This window comes from Engystomops pustulosus, chromosome 3 (genome assembly GCF_040894005.1).
Source record: "Engystomops pustulosus chromosome 3, aEngPut4.maternal, whole genome shotgun sequence".
NCBI classification, from domain to species: domain Eukaryota; kingdom Metazoa; phylum Chordata; class Amphibia; order Anura; family Leptodactylidae; genus Engystomops; species Engystomops pustulosus.
The window spans coordinates 187733654-187754702 of record NC_092413.1 but is presented as its reverse complement, the minus strand read 5'-3'; the positions used below and the strand labels follow the sequence as shown (position 1 = coordinate 187754702).

Below are 21049 nucleotides of genomic sequence, written 5' to 3'. Positions count from 1 at the left end.
GAGTATATAAGAATATTGGGAAGGAGGGGCTTATTCAGAAGCCTGCTATGGGGCCCTGCCTTTGCTAGTTACGCCACGGTCTCTATGTATACACTTAATCATTTAAAGTTCAGTCTATATGCAATTCAGATGCCCATCCTCATCATACATGATCTGCAGAATAAGTGGTCACCAAGGAGATTCACTTATACCGTCATGTTCTGACAACCTTCAGTACTGTCAAAGCATGGCTCTGCGGGACCTGTCAGAAATCACCATGGCATTCGCGCTCCCATTTTAGCAACTTCTTCTGATTTCTTACCCATTTATGTGCAGACTTGTGGTTATCACATCCACCTACCAGCCATAACACTTAGAATATGCTTCGATTATAAAGGTGTTGTACCAAGTTTTATTGTTTCTCTCCTATCCTATAGATAACACAACATTCTGATGAGTTGGCGTCTGACTACTGGGTCCTAAAAATGGGGATCTAGTTTTTGCTAATCATAGTACTGTAGTAAAAAAAAGTTAGAAAAGACCTCAATCCATCAAGTTTAACCTATACAGGCAGTCCCCGGGATACGTACAAGATAGGGTCCGTAGGTTTGTTCTTAAGTTGAATTTGTATGTAAGTCGATACTATATTTTATAATTGTAGATACAGACAACTTTTTTTTTTTTGCCCCAGTGACAACTGGATTTTCAAAATTTTTTGCTGTAATGGGAACAAGGATTATCCATAAAGCTTCATTACAGACACCTTACAGCAGATCATTGCAGTCTGGGACCATAGTAACATCCAGAGAGCTTCACCAGAGGTCACAGGGGACAGAGGGGTCCTTCTGTAACTATGGGTCGTCCTTAAGTTGGGTGTCCTTAAGTAGGGGACTGCCTGTATATTATATTGCATAGATCCAGAAGGCAAAAACCCTGCGAGTGTGATGCCAATTGGCCCAAAATTATAAAAAAAATAATTCTTTCCTGACCCCTAATATGGTGGGATCATCGATTGAAGCAACAGGCCAAGGGTGAATCCTGCTGATCCAGTTAATTGTTAAGTGCAGAGCTCAGCTATCTCTACAGTCCCAGACTGGCCCACCGGTAAATCCACAAGTGGGCCCCTAAATTTGATGGGTTCCTAGATCCTGGTATGAGTTGAGCAGAACCCTCACAGGATGTTATACAGATATTATTCAGGATACAGCATTTCAACCACCCAATAATAATATGGGGAGGTGATCTAGTTTATTTTTAGATACTGTAGAAGCATTCGATGGTAACATAGAAATATCTAGCCACCAGTATCCTTCCTCCTCGGGCCTTCTCAATCACATTAAGGCCGGCTACTTTACAGACACGTATTCTTGGCTTTACAGAGCAAGGTGGGTCTAAGTTAAAAGCAAAGGCCAGTCAACATATTACTGACAGGGATCCTAGGACCATAGCAGTCCAAGGCAAAGGCTGGAAAGCGAGCTATGAGGCAGCTATGTTTTTGGAATTAGCAAAAGTATATCAGGTAATATGTGCATGTAGTTGTACAGTAGAGGACCCCATGAAAAGATTTTATTGGTGGACCCGACACTTATCTGACATTGATTGTCTATGAGAGTGTCGAAGATATGAGAGTGCTGTGCTTAGTCATTTCCGACTTCTGGCATTGTAATGAATGGAGAGGCAGGCTCAGCATTCAATTAGTGACAACATATATAAAATAAGTGCTACTCCTTTATTTTAATTTTTGCTTAAAGAATACATGCAAAAACCTGACTGGGGAAACCTAAGCTAGATCCCCTGACAGGTGAAGTGGAAAACATCATCTCAAAATGAAACAGATGAGATATATTTTGCAGCAACTAAATAGTTGTGTGGGCAGCAAACAGATATCACACTTACCTAAATGTTTTTTCTAGACCTGGTTCATCCCCTGATGGCAGTGGCCTCTATCGATTTTATCTGGATGAGAGGAGGGACAGGACAAAGAATTTATGTGTTGTCTTGGTCTTTGTGGATTTTAAGCATTCAATATTTTGGGATGTACTCGAAAAAAGTCTCCTTCTTGGAAATGACAGAGCACTGTAGGCTGTTGGAAGCAGTTGGATGTTTAAGGAAATGTCCTGTTGGGTTACCATCAGGGGAATAACGATTACGGTCACAGGGGGTGCGACCACTAGAAAAGAAGGGTCCGGGCCGAGGCTATTATATCTGCTTCGTGTGTGGCAGGATATTGCACTGTGATGACCTGGGCCAGGGGCGTACCTTGAGGGGGTGCAGAGGTTACGGTCGCACCAGGGCCCAAGAGGTTTAGGGGGCCCTTATGGTGTCACTTTCCCATATGAGAAGACTATTACTATAAACCATACATTATAGTCGGGGCCTGGCACAGACTTTGCACTGGGGCCCATCAACTTCTAGTTACGCCTCTGGCCTGGGCCCTCCTGCCACAAAAATGCCGGCCTTCGTGTTAGCTGCAATGGGAATGGGGCCGCCGGCCTAGGACTGCCTCACATAGGCAGGAAAAAGGGGCATTAATATTAAAGAGAACAAGAAAAGGGGCGCAAATAGATTTTCTCTTATTAATCCCTTGCCACTGATACCCTTTTTTGGTTTTTCTGTTTCTATATTTAGCTCCCTTCCTTTAAAAACTTTAACTTTTTATTTTTCCAAGCACAGAGCTTCCTAGTGAAAGTATTTAAAGGGAACCTGTCACCAGGAGACCCATTTTTAGCACTCCCCCAGTCCCCACAGAGCATAGTACATACACTGCCAAAGTGTTTTTGTATAAAAAATAGGTTTTACAGAAAAAAAGATATGTTATATTGTATCTCTCATTAGCATCTGCTGTGTGACTAGGCAGTTGCCAATTGGGAAGGGCTGGAAAGGAGCAGTTCTCCCCCCCCCCCACCCTTGGGAAACATGTGACCTTTTCAAATATATGAATAACTCCCCACACTCGTGATTGGCTGTAGAGGAGCAGGGGGCGTCGCTAAGCCAAGTGATGGGTGTTTTCATATATTTGAAAAGGTCACATGGTTCCCAAGGGTGGGGGTGGGGGAACTGCTCCTTTCCAGCCCCTCCCAAATGGCAACTGCCTAGTCACACAGCAGATGCTAATGAAAGGTACAATATAACATATCTTTTTTTCTGTAAAACCTATTTTTTATACAAAAACGCTTTGGCTGTGTATGTACTATGCTCTGTGGGGACTGGGGGAGTGCTAAAAATGGGTCTCCAGGTGACAGGTTCCCTTTAATATTCCATTCCATTGGAAGTGGGCAATAATTCTAAATGTGGTGAAATTGCGAGAAAATCTACCATTAATATAAAGCATGATAAACCAGGGACACTTACTCATAGATTCAGGGACTGTGGCTGTGGTAATCTTTTTATATTTATCATCCATGGTCTACTTCCTTTGAAAATCAACTTTTATAATTATACTAATGAGGCTGAGAGGCTCCGGTGGGTGTTTTTAGAGCACCTTTAGTGCTGTAGCTTCATAGGCTGTTACAATCAGCAGAGTAGGTCTCCCCTCCGTCTTTACTTCCTGCTGCAGGAGGGTTGGGTGTGTTCTAATTGTAACAACCTGTGAAACTTCAGTACTGAGGGGCTCTGGTAATACTCCCAGAGCCCTTATCGCTCAATAGCATAATCATAAGTTTTAGAAGAAAATAGGCTATTGATAAATATAAGAAAATTACCACAGTCACGGTGCCTGGATCTATGAGTAAGTGCCCCTGGTTAATCAAGCTTGGTTTTGATGGCAGATTTTGTTTAAATAAATATGAAAGTTAATTTTTACCTAAAGGTCCTAATAAACATATTTCTGTATTTAGGCTGCTGGAATCTACCCGGCAGCGTTAATTGTGAATAAAGCCCCTTTGGATTTGTTTTTATGCATTATAAACCAAACATGCCTTGAGAATGCTGTAGCGACACTGATGCAGGAACATATCTTGTTTAATCACTGAACTATGTGGTTTTTCTGAAAAAACAATGATGAAATTATGCTAACAAGGCTCTGTCGCTTCTGTAGCAGCCCCGATGCTTCTCCTCTTACCATAATTATGCACTGCTCCAGAGAATGATGTATTTACTGTGTTGTCCCTGGCAGGCAGAAGTAATCATTCGCTGCACCATCCCCCATCTGCTATGTAGGAGTCATCCAGCTCAGGTTGATAAGTCCTGTCTGGGCAGTTCAGGAAGCTTGTGTGTAATGTGTTTATTTATGGCAGGCAGTCTGCATCCAGCTTTCCCAAGGTCCTGAATTTTATTATTGTTTGTTTTTTGAGCAAAACCACTCGGATCAGGGATTAAATAAGATATGTCTCTGCATCAGTGTAGCTGCAGCATTCTCAAGGCATGTTCGATTCACAATGCATAAAAAACAAATGGTAGATTTCCTTTAATACTATCGAAGGAAACTGTTGATTTTCCTTGTCATCTACAGACAGTTGTCTTACATTTTTATGTAGACATAGAGTAGATTTGTTAGGTGTAACAGGGTATTTGCCGAATCTGCTGAGACAATAGATGAATGTCATATACCGGTATATATTTCTCTATTATAATTACAGTAAGAGACAGAATAAGGACAAAGTGCTGGTTCTTTTTATGGGAGTTTTCTACTTTAAAATTCTCACATCATTATGTCCAGAGTTGCTTATTCCTCCTTTGAAAATGTAACAGTGTGCAAGAAAAGTTTCCATTTTATACGAGTAATTAAAGTAATGATGGCTTCTAGACAAAACAGTGGTGTGCCGTGTTCAGGCCCTCTATTCCCTTGCTGCACCAGGCATCCATCGGCACTGCCTTCAGGCTAATTCAGGCTAGAATTATTTCTCATATACAATAGTGTGTTGATTTTACCGAGAAATCTAAGATTTTTAACTCCATTTTATTGGACAATATTACATTTTTCCATTACTTCACAGCAGTGTTTAGAATCACAAGTTTGGGGAATATATAATCAAAATTGTACACATAAAAAATAGAAGCTATTTAGATGAAAGAACCTTATTGGGTTTCAAGCGAAGATGTAAAAATGTTTTCTCTATCACCACTGGAAGTGACACAATAATTGGTTTCCTCTCATTCGATGAGGCAGGATTCGCCCCGTCACTGATACATAAAGTGTTCACTTCGTCACAGCTTTTAAAGGAGTCAGAATGGAAAACCTGAAAAAGCACAAGGTCCGTGGGTCCAAATTGTTATTATGTGCTTTGTGCTGTTCTTGTATTTTATTATTGTAAAGTATAAGGAAACGCAACAATAACAAATCTTTTCTGTTACCAACGTTTCAGAAAAATGACCCCCCTGAAACCCACTGGAGAATGGAAGGTAAAAAAAGATTGAGCATTTTTGCGTATGGGGTATTTTATCTGCCTGTTAGATTTTTTTTTTTTTTCATTTCAAAATTTCCATTTATGGGAAGAAGGCAGCTTGTTCTCCTCTGATAATTAGAATAGTGGCCCCTACAAGATGGGTAGATGTGGTTGCCGCAAAGAATTGGGGGCATAGACAAATAAGCAATTTATAGCACTATTACTGCATGGCACTATTTCTGTATTGTGGTAATAATTGGGGTGAGGCATTGTTATGGTTACATTTTTGGAAATAATAGTTTGGACTCTACATAGACAGCATAATAGTTTTGTATTAGCAGTAATTTGCTGATAACCTGTTTTCCAGTATAGTAAGGCAGTGTGTAGCAATGTTATTTGGTGGTAACCACCATTTTTCAACTATATTGTCACAAACCGGTCCAGCAAACAGCACAACCACAACCTGACTTGGTGCAAGCTGTCCGACCGGGTACGTGGCAGTGAACTAACCCTACAGAAGATAAGACCGCCCCTGCTACCCGACCCTAAGAGACCCTGCAAGGTGAGAGGGAAACTTACTTTGTCTGGTAGCTGCCTGATGGTAGAGTGGGCCGGTAACAAGAAGTCAGAGACAGGCAAGTGTTCGCATAAGGACACAGAAATATGGCAAGGCAATAACCAAACACAAGCCTGAGTCAGGGAAGAAAGGGTCACAACGGGAGAGACGAGTCACAGAGGAACAAACAACAGATAATAGGATCATAGCAAAGTCAGACAATTCTGGGTCAAATCCAAGATGGTGTTGATGCACTAATAGTAGCAGGCAGAGTTTGTGCATAGTCAGAGTCCAGGCTACAGGGCAGGCAGAGCATATGCATATATCCAAAAATAGGCTGAACTCAGCATATTGGTTCAGTTCCGGTTGCTCAGTGCTCAGGCTGGACGTACCAGTCAGCACATGCTGCAAGTTTGACAAATGAAGGTTTCTGCTGTACAAGCCATAAACAAGTTGCGTGTCGAAAATTTGCACAGGAGTCGACTCCCCTTATGCCACCAACAAGTGTCGGACTGGCCCACCAGAGAATCCTCCGGTGGGCCCTGGCTCAACCCAATACTGAACCCCAGAGGTCCATCAGAAAACACAATTTGGAGACTGCTAGAGTATATTTCCTGGGGAATAATGAAGAATGGGCCCCAGATTGAATTTCTCTGGTGGGCCTAAGGAAAGCCAGTCCGACACTGCCACCAACACACGAATTGGAGGACAGACCTAGCATAGAAGTCATAAAAGCACAAATAGGGGCACATTTACTAAGGGCCGCCCACCAGTTTTTCTGTCGGACTTTGCACGTTCTTTCTAATGCAAACTGCTTGCAAGTGTATTTAACAAGTGTCCAAGAAACAATTGTGGTGCACACTGCACTATTCTTTATGCACAAATTTCTGCACTGAAGGTGCTCAGTTGGACCTTGAGGCAGATTTAACATGCGAAGTCCAACAGAATTGTGTTGCACGCCCCTTGTTAAAGGTGCACCAAAAAAAATTGTGGAACCCTTGGCGGATTAGTGCAGGGGTGCCAGATTCATGGAGAAGGGGTGCCAGAAATCCTGAGACTGGAGGGAAAACTGGACACCTTATGTAAACCAGCTGTAAAGGTACTTTAATAATTTACCCGTGACACAAATATCAGTAAATTTTAACCGTAAAAGTAACTTCCAAAATATGAAAGACACTTCTTGCCGGGTGGAAACTAGGTCACAGCTTTATTTTTTTATACATTAATCTGTAATATCTAGAAACCAGGCACTATAGAATCACACATTTTTGAGCCCTGGAAGCTGTATGCTCAGCTAGAATCCCAGCTGGCAAGTCGGCAAACCGAGCAACCACCATCTCAAATCTTCCATCATTCTGCCTGCTGTGACTTTAAATTAAATATAAAATACAAAGGTAAAACATTACAAAAACATAACATCTCACTAACATAGGGAGGGAGGGACAAGCTTGAGTGTTGCTTCAAAGAGGGAGATTACATTGAGTCATCAGCCATACAAGCCCCCACGTCCGGTAAGCAACAGGGGAGGGTTGAGAACACATCTTAAAGGCACAGATTACCAACCCTATTAAAGTGCAATAGTACCCAAACTTTTAATCTTTGCATCCTATAACCTCATCCCCAAGCTTAGGGGTACCTTCCTTAAACAGTCAGGTGTACCCCACAATCTGACGACCTCTGCACTATACACAGGCAAACTGCCCATAGTACAGACTGCAGTAGTCTCAGTAAATGTGCCCCTTTGTGTGCAGCACAATGCGTCCAGGCATGAAACCCCCCCCCCCCCCCCCACTGTTCTGCATCTTTTGTGCATGATAAAATATTATTAGAAGCATATGTGTAAGCAGTGATTGTTACATCCATAGACTGATGTAAACGTGATTCTTGTCAGTCAGTGCTCATCCCGTCTGCGATCAGCCCGGGTAAAAACCACCTCAAGAGACCTGGATGGATCTTATAAACGTCCACTAGTTCTTACATTTTGTAGGGAGATTATGTTTTTGCTTTACCGTCCCACACCACAGCTGTCAGCGAGCAGCAACTGCAGAAGAAAAGAGATACAAAAAGCAATTATGCAAAGAGAGAACAATATTCAAAGCAGCGGCGTCCCAGAATAGCCCCGAATCCGCGCCTACATCTTTGCATTCAGCCTTTACCATAAGCTGATATCTTCTTGACACATTCTGTTTATTGTAGGACACAAATGACTATTTTACATATATCTCATTATTCCCAGCGTGTGATCTCCGCAGCTCCATTTATCCGGATAGTTATTGTTGGAGTGGAAATGGCCGCTGTGGACTGGGTATTATTCTGGGCTTTTCTCTTAATTCTTTCCCGTTTTCTTCTGGAAATAAGCAGTGGTTTATGCCTGACAGTTTTATATCCATAATATTTCATGTCCATCCTAAACTCGCAGCGAAGATTATCTCCAGCTCCATAATTCTAACTGAGGACATTTTATTTAGATCCGTCTTGTGGCTCCACATCATTCACTATATTAACTTCATAATTCTTCTCTTTCTTATCATTATGGCACGGAGTTCCACAGGGTCTGATAGTAGGCCTAGCGTAGATGATATGTTATCCTGACACTCACTGCTGGATGGAGACAGGGGCACGTACCAAAATCAAGTAGCTAAACCAATACCGTGATTAAAATGTAGTAAAAAGCATTGATTCATTATTATACAGCAGCCGGCATTATATGGAATGTAAGGGATCCCAGCCACACACTGTCGTGTTGGATTATGTTGGCTATTTGGTTATGGATATGGTTATTTGGGGTGGCTAATTTGCATAAACAGAGTAATGTTAATGAGCTTAAATACGCACTAATTAACACTGGTATTTTTTTACCAGTATATACTGTATAGTATATATATATATATATATATATATATATATATATATATATATATATATATATAAAATATATATATTAGTTTTTTTCTAAAAATTACTATTTTGATTTATTGCTTTCTATCTTTCTATAATGAATGGGATCATTACCCAAATTATCTCTGGGGCTCCCGTTTACTGTCAACGAGGGTGCCAAATATAGCAGTGCGCCGTGCTCGGCAATTTCTAGCACTCCCGTAATAGTTCAACTGCAGCTCCATCAATCAGTGAGGAGAGGATATCCATTATCGTGAACTGTGGGGGTCTGTTCCTGTGTATGTTGGGGGTTCAAGTATTCGAACCTTCACCAATCAGAAGGTGCAGGTGCGCTTACTCATAGGTCCAGTGAGCCCAGACCCTAACTATGGTAATCTTCATATATTTGTTATCCATGGCCTTCTTTCTTCTAAAAGCGACTTTTAATATTATGCTAATGAGCCAGATGTGTTTTAAAGGTGTTTGGAGATGCTCCATGCTATAGCTTCACAGTCTGTTACACTGTTTCCCCTTTCCCACTGCTCCCTCGGCACTTCCCACTCTCTCTGCCTGCTGTAATCTCACAGCAACTGAAGATGTTTCAGCACACAATGGAGGGGGAAGTGCTCGTGCACAGTAATGCCCCCCATCAGCTCTTCTGCCTCATTAGCATAATTTTAAAAGTTGATTTGAGAAGGAAGGCGGTCATGGACAATATATATGAAGATTACCACAGTCATAGTTCCTGTACCTATGAGTAATGGTCCCTGTTTATCATGCTTATTTTTGCCATTTCTCTTTTTACATTTTTTTTTAAACAGGGACAAACTAAAAAATAAAAGGTGGACATGTCTCATGTCCAGATGTCTCATTTCCAGCATCACCTAACACGGCCGGTATTTCAATAATAACTACAAATGGCCATGAGACATGTTTGACTATTCACAGTGAGAAATAGCCCCCGGAGGGCCGCTGATGGTCCACAGCAAAAGAGAACGGTTACAAAATATTAACACCAAAAGGAAATGGGGATTTCAGAGGGAGGGAGGAGAGTCCGAATGGAGGGGAAGGGTAAAAGGTACAGGGTAAACCCATTCCTTATAGCCCTAACTATGTGGAGATATAGAAAAATACAAAGTAATGTTTGTCATAGATCTTATTAGATGATCTCTTTATTTTGGTGTGCTGGGCATGAAGCTTGATGGGGCATAGGGCGTGGAATCCCCGATTAAGACCTAATTTATAGAGATCTGAGCCGGTAGTAAGGAATGGTATTACAACCACTGGGCCCATGTTTTAGAGAAACCTTTATAGGTAGGATTTGCCGAGCTGGACAGTTCCTCTAGACGGCACATCTGAGTAACTTTCTTTTTCCAAGCTGTTACTGTAAAAGCTTTGTCTTGTAACCAATATAGTGGGATTAAAGCTTTGGCCGCCATTAGAAGATGGGTGTTTCGATAATCAGGTTTCGATAACCAGAGCCAAGATTGAGAAACCCCAAACCAAATGAGTTTGTGCCTCTTATCATGCTTGTTTTTGATGGTAGATTCCCTTAAATTGGTAAAAAAAATCTCCCTTTTTTTAGAACTAATCTGCATAGACTATACCACACAGTGGGGCACATTTACTTACCCGGTCCTGTCGCGATCCAGCAGTGCGTTCTCCGTCGAGGATTCGGGTCTTTACGGCGATTCACTAAGGTAGTGTGCCCGATGTCCTGGGTGCAGGTAAGCGCCTGTCAAGCGACACTTTTTTTTTAAAAATACAGCGGTCTTTCCGAATCCGTCGGGTTTTCCGTTTTCTGACGCCCACGCCCCTGACTTCCGTCACATGCATGCCGGCACCTATGCGGCACAATCCGATCGCGTGCGCAGAAAACCCGGGGTAATTCGGGCGCAAACCTGTAATTTTCGGGAAAAACGACGAAAAAGAGCGATTCGGGCCCTTAGTAAATGACCCCCAGTGTCTCCACAACTGGGGCATAAACTCATGTTGATGATAAGACAAGCTCCTGTCACACAGTGGATGATGAAGGAGATGACACAACAGCCTCCCTGACTGTATGTTTATGGTCTTTCAGATTATTTAGGAGAACAAAGAGAGATAATCACACAAAGACCCAAACAGGGAGAGAGGGTACTGTCTCTAACTGCCCACGTTAGGCTGAGCTGAGGCAGCATGGGATTGACAGAAGAGCACAGAGAAATATAAATCCAAAAATCAATATGGTGTCTGATGAGACAGGAGGTTGAACTCTAGGGAAATAACTGCAGTGCTGATAACAGAGGTGTATAGGTTGAGATACAATCAGGTGAGTAGTGCAGCTGTGAAAGAAACATTGGGGCACATTTACTTACCCATCCTGCGCGATCCCCGAAAATGCATTGTCCGACCGGAATGCACATCTGCCGCGATTCACTACGATCGTGCGCCCGATATCCTGCAAGTGTCGCTTCCCCCGCTCAGGTCCGACAGAGTTCACCTTCTTCTTCCTGGTGCATGTAAATGCTTGATCTTGCGACACAATTTGAATCTTAAATCCTGCGCTCAGTTCTAATCAGCCGGATAGTCCGACGGCCCGCCCCCCCGATTTCTGTTGCATGAAAGCCGAAGTGGCTGCGCCAAAATCCGATCGCGTGTGACACAATCCCCTGTCATAGCTGCGCAAATCCCGAAAATATTGGGAAGTCCGACGTAAATGCGATCCACGGACCCTTAGTAAATAAGCCCCATTATATTTATTGTGCAACATGTTTCTCCTTTTATCACATTTTAGCATTCAGTCAAAGGGCTGTACTTTACCTTTAACCTGAAAACTTTTAACACCTTCTTTCTCCTCCTTCCGATGACAAGTGCCTGCTGTCTGTGTGCTGCCACTTACATTACACTTTTTATATGCATGACAGAAGCAAACACAATTAAAAATCCCACTTAATTTGATTATATCAGAGATTTATTAATCCGTCAGCGCTATTCTGCCCCAAAGCTATGCCCATATTGTGCCCGCCAAGACTCCAGAATCCATTCTGCCAGCAGATTGTCACAAAAGCAGATTGCAAAGCGATGTAAGGCTGTCTGACTATAATCGCTGAGTATAACGTAATTGGCATTTTACTTGAAGGAATAAACTTAAAAACAATTAGTGGATGGAGCACAATGGCAGATATATGAGGGGACACTAAAACTACACACAGAGTGTGTAGAGAGTCTGAGGCAGCATGGGATAGATTACAGCATTAAAATGGTACATCATACACATTAAAGGAAACCTACCATTTAGAATGGCCGGGGGAAGCTGTAAGTACCGAGCACCAGGTCAGGGTGAGCTGGTGCCGGTACTTACTTTCGTTAGTGTTATAAACCGCGGTATCGCGGTTTTAACACATTTTTAAACTCTAGACCAAAACAAGCTTCGGCTCTGCCAAAGCCTCTCCTGCTCTAAAGTTTAAAAAGTGTTAAAACCGCGATACCGCGGTTTATAACACTAACGAAAGTAAGTACCGGCACCAGCTCACCCTGAGCTGGTGCTTGATACTTACTGCTTACCCCTGCCATTCTAACTGGTAGGTTTCCTTTAAGAAGTTAATTGCTGAATTCAGGAGTCAAAGCGAGTCAGGACACATGTATATAATCCTTCAGGTCTCAAAGATTTGTACGGCGCCCCAAGTATGTACTGTACATGTACATGCATTAGCAATCCATAGTGTCATACAGTGCCCTCATAAGGGTGATGCCACACATGGCGTTTTGAATGCGTTTTTGGGCCGTTTTTACGCAGTCCTTCAAAAAACACATGCGTTAAAAAAAAGCATGCGTTTTTTGAAAACTCATTCATTTTTTACAGGTTTGACGAATTATCTTAATTCAAACTGGTCAAAAACAAATGCGTTTTCAAAAAACGCATGCATTTTTTAACACATGCGTTTTTTGACGGACTGCCTAAACACAGGCCAAAAACGTGTTCAAAACTCCACGTGTGGCATCACCCTAAACATGCTGTTTCCTTATAACAGTGACATAATCTACTACCTGACACAGATTACAAGCACTAAAGGCGGTTTTTGGGCACAATGGGGGACATTAATCATAGTCAGTTAGACTGTTTTGAGCGTCTTTTAGCGCTCAAATCTGGCGCACCTCGTTAATTAGGCGCATTTATGTGCCATTTTCTGGCGCACGGCAAAGTTCGGCACGTAGTGGTTTTGAGTCCCTGCGCCTTATCTGACATAGTGAGTGCGTCCTATACAGATGTTTGCACGGGATCTATCACAAAAGTGCGCCTCAAAAGGCACAAAATTGGCGCAGAAAATGCACCTGCTCTGAGCAGGTGCACTTCCAAAAAAACTTCCCTCTTCATTACTAAAAACATACATTTTAGGTTCCCAAATGAAGAATAACCTCTGTGCAACATGGAAAATACTTCGGAGCAGTTTTAAAATGTAAAATCCAGTGTTCTCCAGTAACGACTTCATCATGTTCCATGGGATCCTCTCTGTGAGTGATTATTGTCTTATTGTACAGATCTGAGAATATTATCAGACTCCATTTCATGTAAATTTTAATAAAAAAGGAAAAGACTCATTTCAGCAAGAATTTTTTTTTTTTTTTACATCTCTGTCACTTTTAGTCCCTGCAGTTACATCACAATGATATTTTTTTTGTGCAGAGATGAAGCCCTGAACGTTCTGTCACATTTTCTCAGTCTCCTTTCATTATTGCTCACAAATGAGATCTAACAATTGCGCCAAATTTGGCGCTAATTTAGGCGCAAATGAATGGGACATGAGACAAATCCAAAGTGCATTTACTAAGGCAGAACTAGATCCATCATAGATCAGGAGCCAAAAAGAAGAGCAAACCAGGCGCAAAAACAGGCGAACCTGAGACCCACTATGATTAATGTCCCCCAATATATTGATATCTGAACATGTATTGAACATATCCATAGAGAAGGTCTTCAATATCAGATTGGTGATAATCCAACAACCAGTATCCCGATAGATAAACTGTTCTCAGTGGCTAATATGCAGGACAATGGGGCTCATTTACTTAGGGTCGTGCGCTGCACTTTTGTCGGACTGTGCACTTCTAGACAGGGCTGAAACGTCTTGCAAAAGGATTTAAGAAGTGTCTGCACTGTGATTGTGGTGCACACGGCCCTTTTATGGCGCAGCTGCGCTGGCCTCTGTGCAACACAAATTAGGGGGCATGCTAGCGGACTGTCCGACTGATTTGGACTGAGCGCCATATTTAACTTTCAAATTGTGCCACACGCCCTATGTTAAAGACGCACCACACAGTGGATGTCTAAATCTCAGCATGTGAGTCCTGCAGCAAATTTATTAAGAACCTCTTAATAATTCTGCTTGTCCCACACAAACTGTGGCCGATTATCAGGACTGGTGCACAAAGCAAGGCTTTTCAGCCCAATGTTTTATCTATAGATGTTATAGAGCAGGAAGAGCTGAGGGATGTCCAGTGTGCAGACATCATGTCATAGAACAAGAGGGACTAAGCAGATTGTACATAGTGGAGCTTATTTACTAAGGGTCCGCGGACCGCACTTTCTTCGGATATTCCGATGATTTCCATTTTGCACTGCATTTAGCAGGGGTTTTTGGCACACGCGATTGGATCTTGGCGCATCGGCGCTGGCTTTCATGCGACACAAATCGACGGGGCAGGCCGCCTAACTATCCGACTGATTCGCACTTAGCGCGGGATTTAACATTTAAATTGTGTTGCAAGACATACACTTACATGCACCAAGAAGAAGTAGGTGAACTCCGGCGGACCTGAGCAGGGAGCGACACATGCAGGATATCGGGCGCACATTCTTAGTGAATCGCAGCACAATCCATGATCATTGGACATTCCGGATCGGGGATCGCGACGTGGACAGGTAAGTAAATGTGCCCCAGTGTCCTATCTGTAGGCAGAATGTTATATAGCAAGAAGAACTAAGTAGATTTTATATACCAAGTCTTGGTATAGAGCAGGAGAAGCTGTGAAAACTGTAGATAGTGCCCTATCTGCAGGCAACATGTTATAGAGCAGGAGGAGCTGAGCAGATTGTACATAGTGTCCTATCTACAGGCACCATGTTATAGAGCAGGAGGAGCTGAGCAGATTGTACATAGTGGGGCTCATTTACTAAGGGTCCGTCGGAGGCATTTTCGTCGGGTTTCCCGACGATCTCTCCGTTTTGCGGCGAATGGCCCAGGATTTTGCCGCACACGATTAGATTTTAGCGCATTGGTGCCGGCCCCATTGTCCTACCTTCAGTTAGTCTGTTAAATAGCCGGAGGAGCTAAGAAGGTTGTATATGTTTTTTTATATATATATATATATTTTTTTTTTTTTTTTTTTTTTTTTGCAGGCAGCATGTTATAGAGCAGGAGGAGCTGAGGAGATTGTACATGGTATCTGTAGACAGAGTGAAGCACATTTACTAAAGCCCTTGCACCAGTTTTCTGTCATACTTTGCACGTCTTTTTAGTGTAAATTGCTTGCAAAGGTATTTAAGAAATTCCTGTGCCCCATTTGTCTTGCACGTGACCCTTTTGTGGCGCAGCTGCACTAGGCATCATGTGACACAAATTAAGGGACGTTCCAGTGCTTAGTTGGACCGTGCGCCAGATTTAACATGCCTGACAGAACTGTTTTGCACGCCCCATGTTAAGGGTGCACGTGCACCACAAAAAAAAAGTTGGTGCACTCTTTCAGGGGGCACCAGATTCATGAAGAACGGGCACCAGAAATGCTGAATCTGGGGCCTTCAGCACTATACACAGGCAAACTGCATGTAAATGTGCCCTAGTATGTTATAGTGCAGGAGGATCAGAGCACAATGATATAATGTATTGGCATAAGATTCCTAATCTGGCTATAGATAAAGTTAGTTCATTGAGTGGAAGGTGCCCCTGGACAATTTATACCATCAAGACAAAATCAGAGTATAAATGCAAAATCTAAATTCTCATTTTCTTTGGTGAGAGTCATTAGACGGGCACATTTTTATTTGGTTAATCTCTGTCACTTCTATTTGTCGTGCGGCGATGTAATTGGAAAAGGTCAGAGCCGTCAAACGAAAAGACTTGAGATGTATTTAATTGAGCTCCGGTTTCGAATGCTTAAATAATATTACTCAATAAATGAGCCATTACACTGATTTATCCTGTGTCTTTGTGACCACAGCAGATAGATAGGAGTATATTTAAAGAGGACCTGTCTCCAGATTTTGACACCCCCCCCCCCTGACTAACAATGCCTGCTGATAAAGGGTTACAATTCCTCCTAAAATTAGCTGCCAGTGGGGTGCGGTACCTTAATTACAGATGTTTTTCTGATATGCAAATTAGCTTTTGTAACTCATGTCTGGTGTTTGTGACTCTTCTCTCTCTCAGGCTGGTAGTGAACCACGCCCCATTATTCTGACTGACAACTCTCTTCTAATCCCTGCTCTGCCCCCTTGTACTTAGGGACCGTCTGCTAATATTCAACTACAGACATGTTAAGCTCTATGTACAGATGGGAAATATTGTGTCAATCTTTTTCCACGGTGCCTTGTGTTACATTCATGACATGTCACCACAGTGACAGAATCACAGTTCCTTTGGCCTTCTTAACAATAGCAAACTGTACACTATGTATGTGATTACATTAAATCACAGCAGCCTCCATGTAGGATGAGTAGAAGTCCCTGGAGGCTGGTGTGATTTCATGTGGTCTGATACATTCATGGGGTACAGTTTTCTATTATTAAGATGCTAAAAGACCTGAGATGATGTTACTCTGGTCACATGACATGAACTGTGACCAGTAAGGAGGCATAAGGCATGGGGAGTATTAGATGGGAGGGGCTGGCCGAGCAGGACACGCCCCCTCTGGTGCCAGGTAATATAAGATAAATGGGGATTTTTAGCTAAAAGAAGGGTGTCAGTCAGTGAATAGAGCTCTATAGGAACCTGTCACTGACTTTATATGGGCACATGTGGGGATGACAGGTTCCCTTTAAATAAGTCACCAGCATATACTGTAGACCACCAGGTATCTTGCTGCTCTGTATGTCTGCATGGGATCTGCGGACCCCCAGGGCATCAGTCCCATTGTCATACTGACATTTATAGACTCTACCACCTAACATTACAGAGATCACTCAATTCATTGTATAACGCGGGATATTATCTCGCTCTTCCGTCCCAATGAAATATCTCCTCCTTTTACCTGTGACTCGCACAGAGAGATAAGAGAGTTAGATTTGTGAAAACTTATGGATACAGCGGATGAGAGTAAAGCGATGAAACAGATTGAGGTAATTTGTTTCATATCGAAGTAAAAACCTCCATAGGGATCTCCAGCTGGAGGGAGAGCGCTGACACAATTTATGTTAGTCATTAGGAGGAAGACGTATATTGGTGCAAAGGGAGGGAACGGGTGAGAACAAAAAATGACAAACGTCTCTCATCCAGAGCGGCTTCTCCTGGAAACGCGTTTTCTGCCTCTTATTTGAGGAATGAACCGTAAACGTTTTCTAATATTGCTTCTTCCCATTCCTGCCACGGCAAGCAGGGATATTTCAGAGGCTGCGAGGTCTCCGAGAAGAGCCATTTGCAGAGAAATAACACAGTTCTCATGATATTTTCCGTGGTGGCTTTTATAGAGCTACTATTAGCCAGTATTTATCTTCAATGAAATTCTGCTTCTTACTGAGATCAGTAATAGACAGTAATAGACAGATACATCACCAAATACAATACAGGCATAAAAGAGTGTGGGGTGATAGAGGCTCATTCTACTGGTGGGAGAAATGTACCCCCTATGTTTACCTGCAGAAGATTGTTTCTATAAATCTTAAAATAAAAAATATTATATATATATAGTAACAATTAGAATTTCATTTCGTTGTGTGTCTCCAGTCTCTGTACAGACCTATGTGTTGTTATGGTAACAGACTCAGACCCTTTTGTTGTTTAATCTTCCATTTTTGATATATAAACCTTACATATTGTCACCCACATATTTTAGAAAGAAGTAGACAAGAGATGAGAGATAATGAGGACATTTATTAAGACATAAAATGACATACATACATTTTCCTCTGCTGGTGCTTCTGCTCTGGCCTGAGCACAAACTCTGCCAATTCAGACTTCAGAGTTTTTTTGGCTATAGTCAGTTTTCCAGTAGAACCTGGTGGGCCGGGTGTTCACACCCCTGCTCGACCTCCCCAAGCCCCGCTCCCAGATACGCCCAAAGTGGTGTGCACATTGGGGAAATAGGATAACTGGTCGGGGAGGGGGAGATTCATGTTCCTTCTCTGCCAGAAAACTGGCACAGAAGGCATAATAAATATTCCCCAATAATGTTAAGGAATTCTACCATCAAAATCATGATAAAGCATAGATCCAAGAACTGTGACTGTGGTAATTTTCATATAATTGTTATCTACTGCCTTCTTCCTTCTAAAATCAACTTTTAAAATTATGCTAAGGAGACAGAAGAGCAATGTTACCAGAGCCCCTCCATGCAGTAGCTTCACAGGCTGTTACACTGTTCAGGAGCACTTCCTCCTCCCACTGTGTGCTAAAACTGTGTGCCATGAGATTACAGAATTACAGTAAAAACTGAAAAAAGTAAGCTATCTTGGGGCGCTAATAACCTACTGAGATGGATTGTCCAGACCAGAAATAACAGATTCTACTCCATCTGAATTAATATCTATTTAATTAAGAAAAAGTTATAAGGACAATGTCCATAAACAATAAAAACATGCTAAGAGATTTTAAAAGGAGGAGAGAGAGAAGTGCTCCTGCACAGTGTAACAGCCTAGTAACAGGAGTGGCTCTAGTAACGCCTCACATAGCACTTTTTGCTCATTCGCATAATTTTAAACATTGCTTTTAGAAGGAAGGAGGTCATGGATAACAAATAGGTAGGTTGTCCATTTTGGCCATAGAAAGCTGCAGTGGTAGCAGCCCTAGAAATGTGTAACTAAAAAATGGATTTATAATATTGTAGCTGGATTTGGAGCAGTCTGGTGCACTATTGTGAGTGAGATTTCATCACTGAACACAGCTCCTCCTTCCTCATCCTGCTGTAGTATTTAAACAGAAGCAGCTATAGCAGTAACTCAGAGCAGTTAAAAGGGTAATACATTTGTATATAGTTTATATTGTGGAAATCAACACAGGTTTGTAAACTTTACAATTGCATTATGTATGATAGACAACCAATGTCTACTGTGGACATTCAAGAATATTATCTATCTAGGGTAGACTGCACTTATAGTAGTACATCCAGTCTCTGGTCTAGCTATACATATATATCTCATCCTAGGCAAGAAACTCTCTCTAGGACCCTTCCATAGTGTCAGGGAGCAGTGTATTTCTGAGTATCAAGGATACAAGGAGATTTGCTGTTTTTTTCCTTTAAATAAAAGTACTAAATATACATAATGCACTATATACAACACAAGAAAAACACAGTAATTATGTAGCTGTCTGTCAAGTACCCATTAAAGGTTATGTCTGTGATATGTTAAACATGCCTTCCATTATGTCTTTTCAGCAGGTTGCCACATTAGAGTTGAGGAACTGTGACGAAAGAGTGTGATTAGTAGCGTGGAATTATAAATAATAAGAAATTGAGTGCCTGACTTTGACAGGTTCGCTATGATGTCCTTCAACTTTTTGGAAAGTTCAGCATCATGCCTGAAAAAATATTTCTTATGCTGTGTTCCTATGCCTGTATAGAGTCACAGGGGTGGAGTTGTTCTTTGGAGTCAGTCTTTGCGGTCTTCTTCTAGCAGAAGCCGGGTGTGTGATCACAAGTCACACCTAGCACATGTGGGGCACCACGATTCCTGGTCTTATCTGTGGTGCCTTGTGTTGCCCACAGCCTCTTGGACACCACTGAACGCTCCACACTCCTTCAAGTGGCTGTAACCCCTTGATTCTGAATGGACCTGGGAACAACAAGTTTGATGCCAAACCTGCCAAACAGTTGAAGTCTTAAGTATGTCTTATCACATTATCCTAAGTCATCAGTATCAGATTGATGGGGGTCCAACACCCAGAACTCCCATAGGTCAGTTGTTATCAATACACATAAAGCGGACAGTGCTGTTCTCTGTGTAGTGGCTGTACCGAGTCACTGCAGCTCATCTCCCATTTTAATGAAGTGCGGCTGATTTGCAGTAACCTGATCTGACCACTACACAGACAATGGAGCTGTCTGCTTCCTGTTAATTTATCTTTTCATATGCTGCTAATAACAGCTGGTATTGAGTGCTGGATGTTGGCCAGCTGAGAACCTAATTCATAGATAATTTAACAATATTTTAGCCCAGAAAGAAGATCTCCATTTATTACACAACTTTCCATTTTCAACTGTATATCACACTGCACTTATTTGCTTCATACAGTACTTATTGTTTCCCTTTCCCTGCTTTCTCTTGTTTGCAGTTTTGCCAAAAATTTCATAATGCTGCAAAATAGCATCACATAAAGATTGAGAGACTTCATCTTCTCCACCGATATTCTCCATACAATAAGTATACAGTCAGGGAGGCTAGAGCTCCTTATACCTGTGTGCCAGGAACCTGCCTAATCCTTTTAGTAATTGTGACTGGAAAGCCTGCATGGTACAGTCATCATGTATAAAGATCTAGGGGGCATTTATCAGTGCTTCTATGCCAGTTTCTTCCGTAGAAGTCCTGAAATAATCAAGAAATCTCAAATATTTTTCGGCTACGCCACCTTCACTCCATGGCCGGCCGGGGGAAGGTTCTACCCGGTGCATGCTTACTTTATAAAATCGTTTGTTCACAATTTTTTTTCACAAAACTACAGAATTGAGCCAAAGGATATATCAAGAGGCATATGCATTTTGATGTTTTCGCCACAATGGGGTGGAGGGTGGCCTTTATCATACGTATAATAAATTAAATATTGTGTATGACGGGTGACAGATAGATCTCCATAAAAAGGGGCAAATACACACTCCTTCAAAACAAACCTTCCAGTCTTCTATATTGAGATATAATGTAGCGCATGGGAATCTTTGTAGTTTTGGGTGAAATTATCCATTAAAGAGGTATTCCGGGAATATGAATCCATAATGCTATAAATAAATGAATGTAAAAAAAACCTTAATGTCATTAGTAACAAAATGGAGCTTAAATAGTTTGATTTTATGATTCACAAAATTTTATGGCCTCTTCAAAGTTATCACCAAGATGGCCACCACTGGAAACTACAAGACCCATGATCCTTTAGTTCTCAGTAACTCCTCCTCCCTCTTATGTTCTGCTCCC

General features: G+C 41.9%; 1 protein-coding gene across 1 annotated transcript in view; it reads left to right on the top strand.

Annotated features, from left to right (window-relative positions):
• DNER (delta/notch like EGF repeat containing) overlaps positions 1–21049 on the top strand; it is a 171232-nt gene that overhangs the window by 71778 nt on the left and 78405 nt on the right. The window lies entirely within an intron of this gene.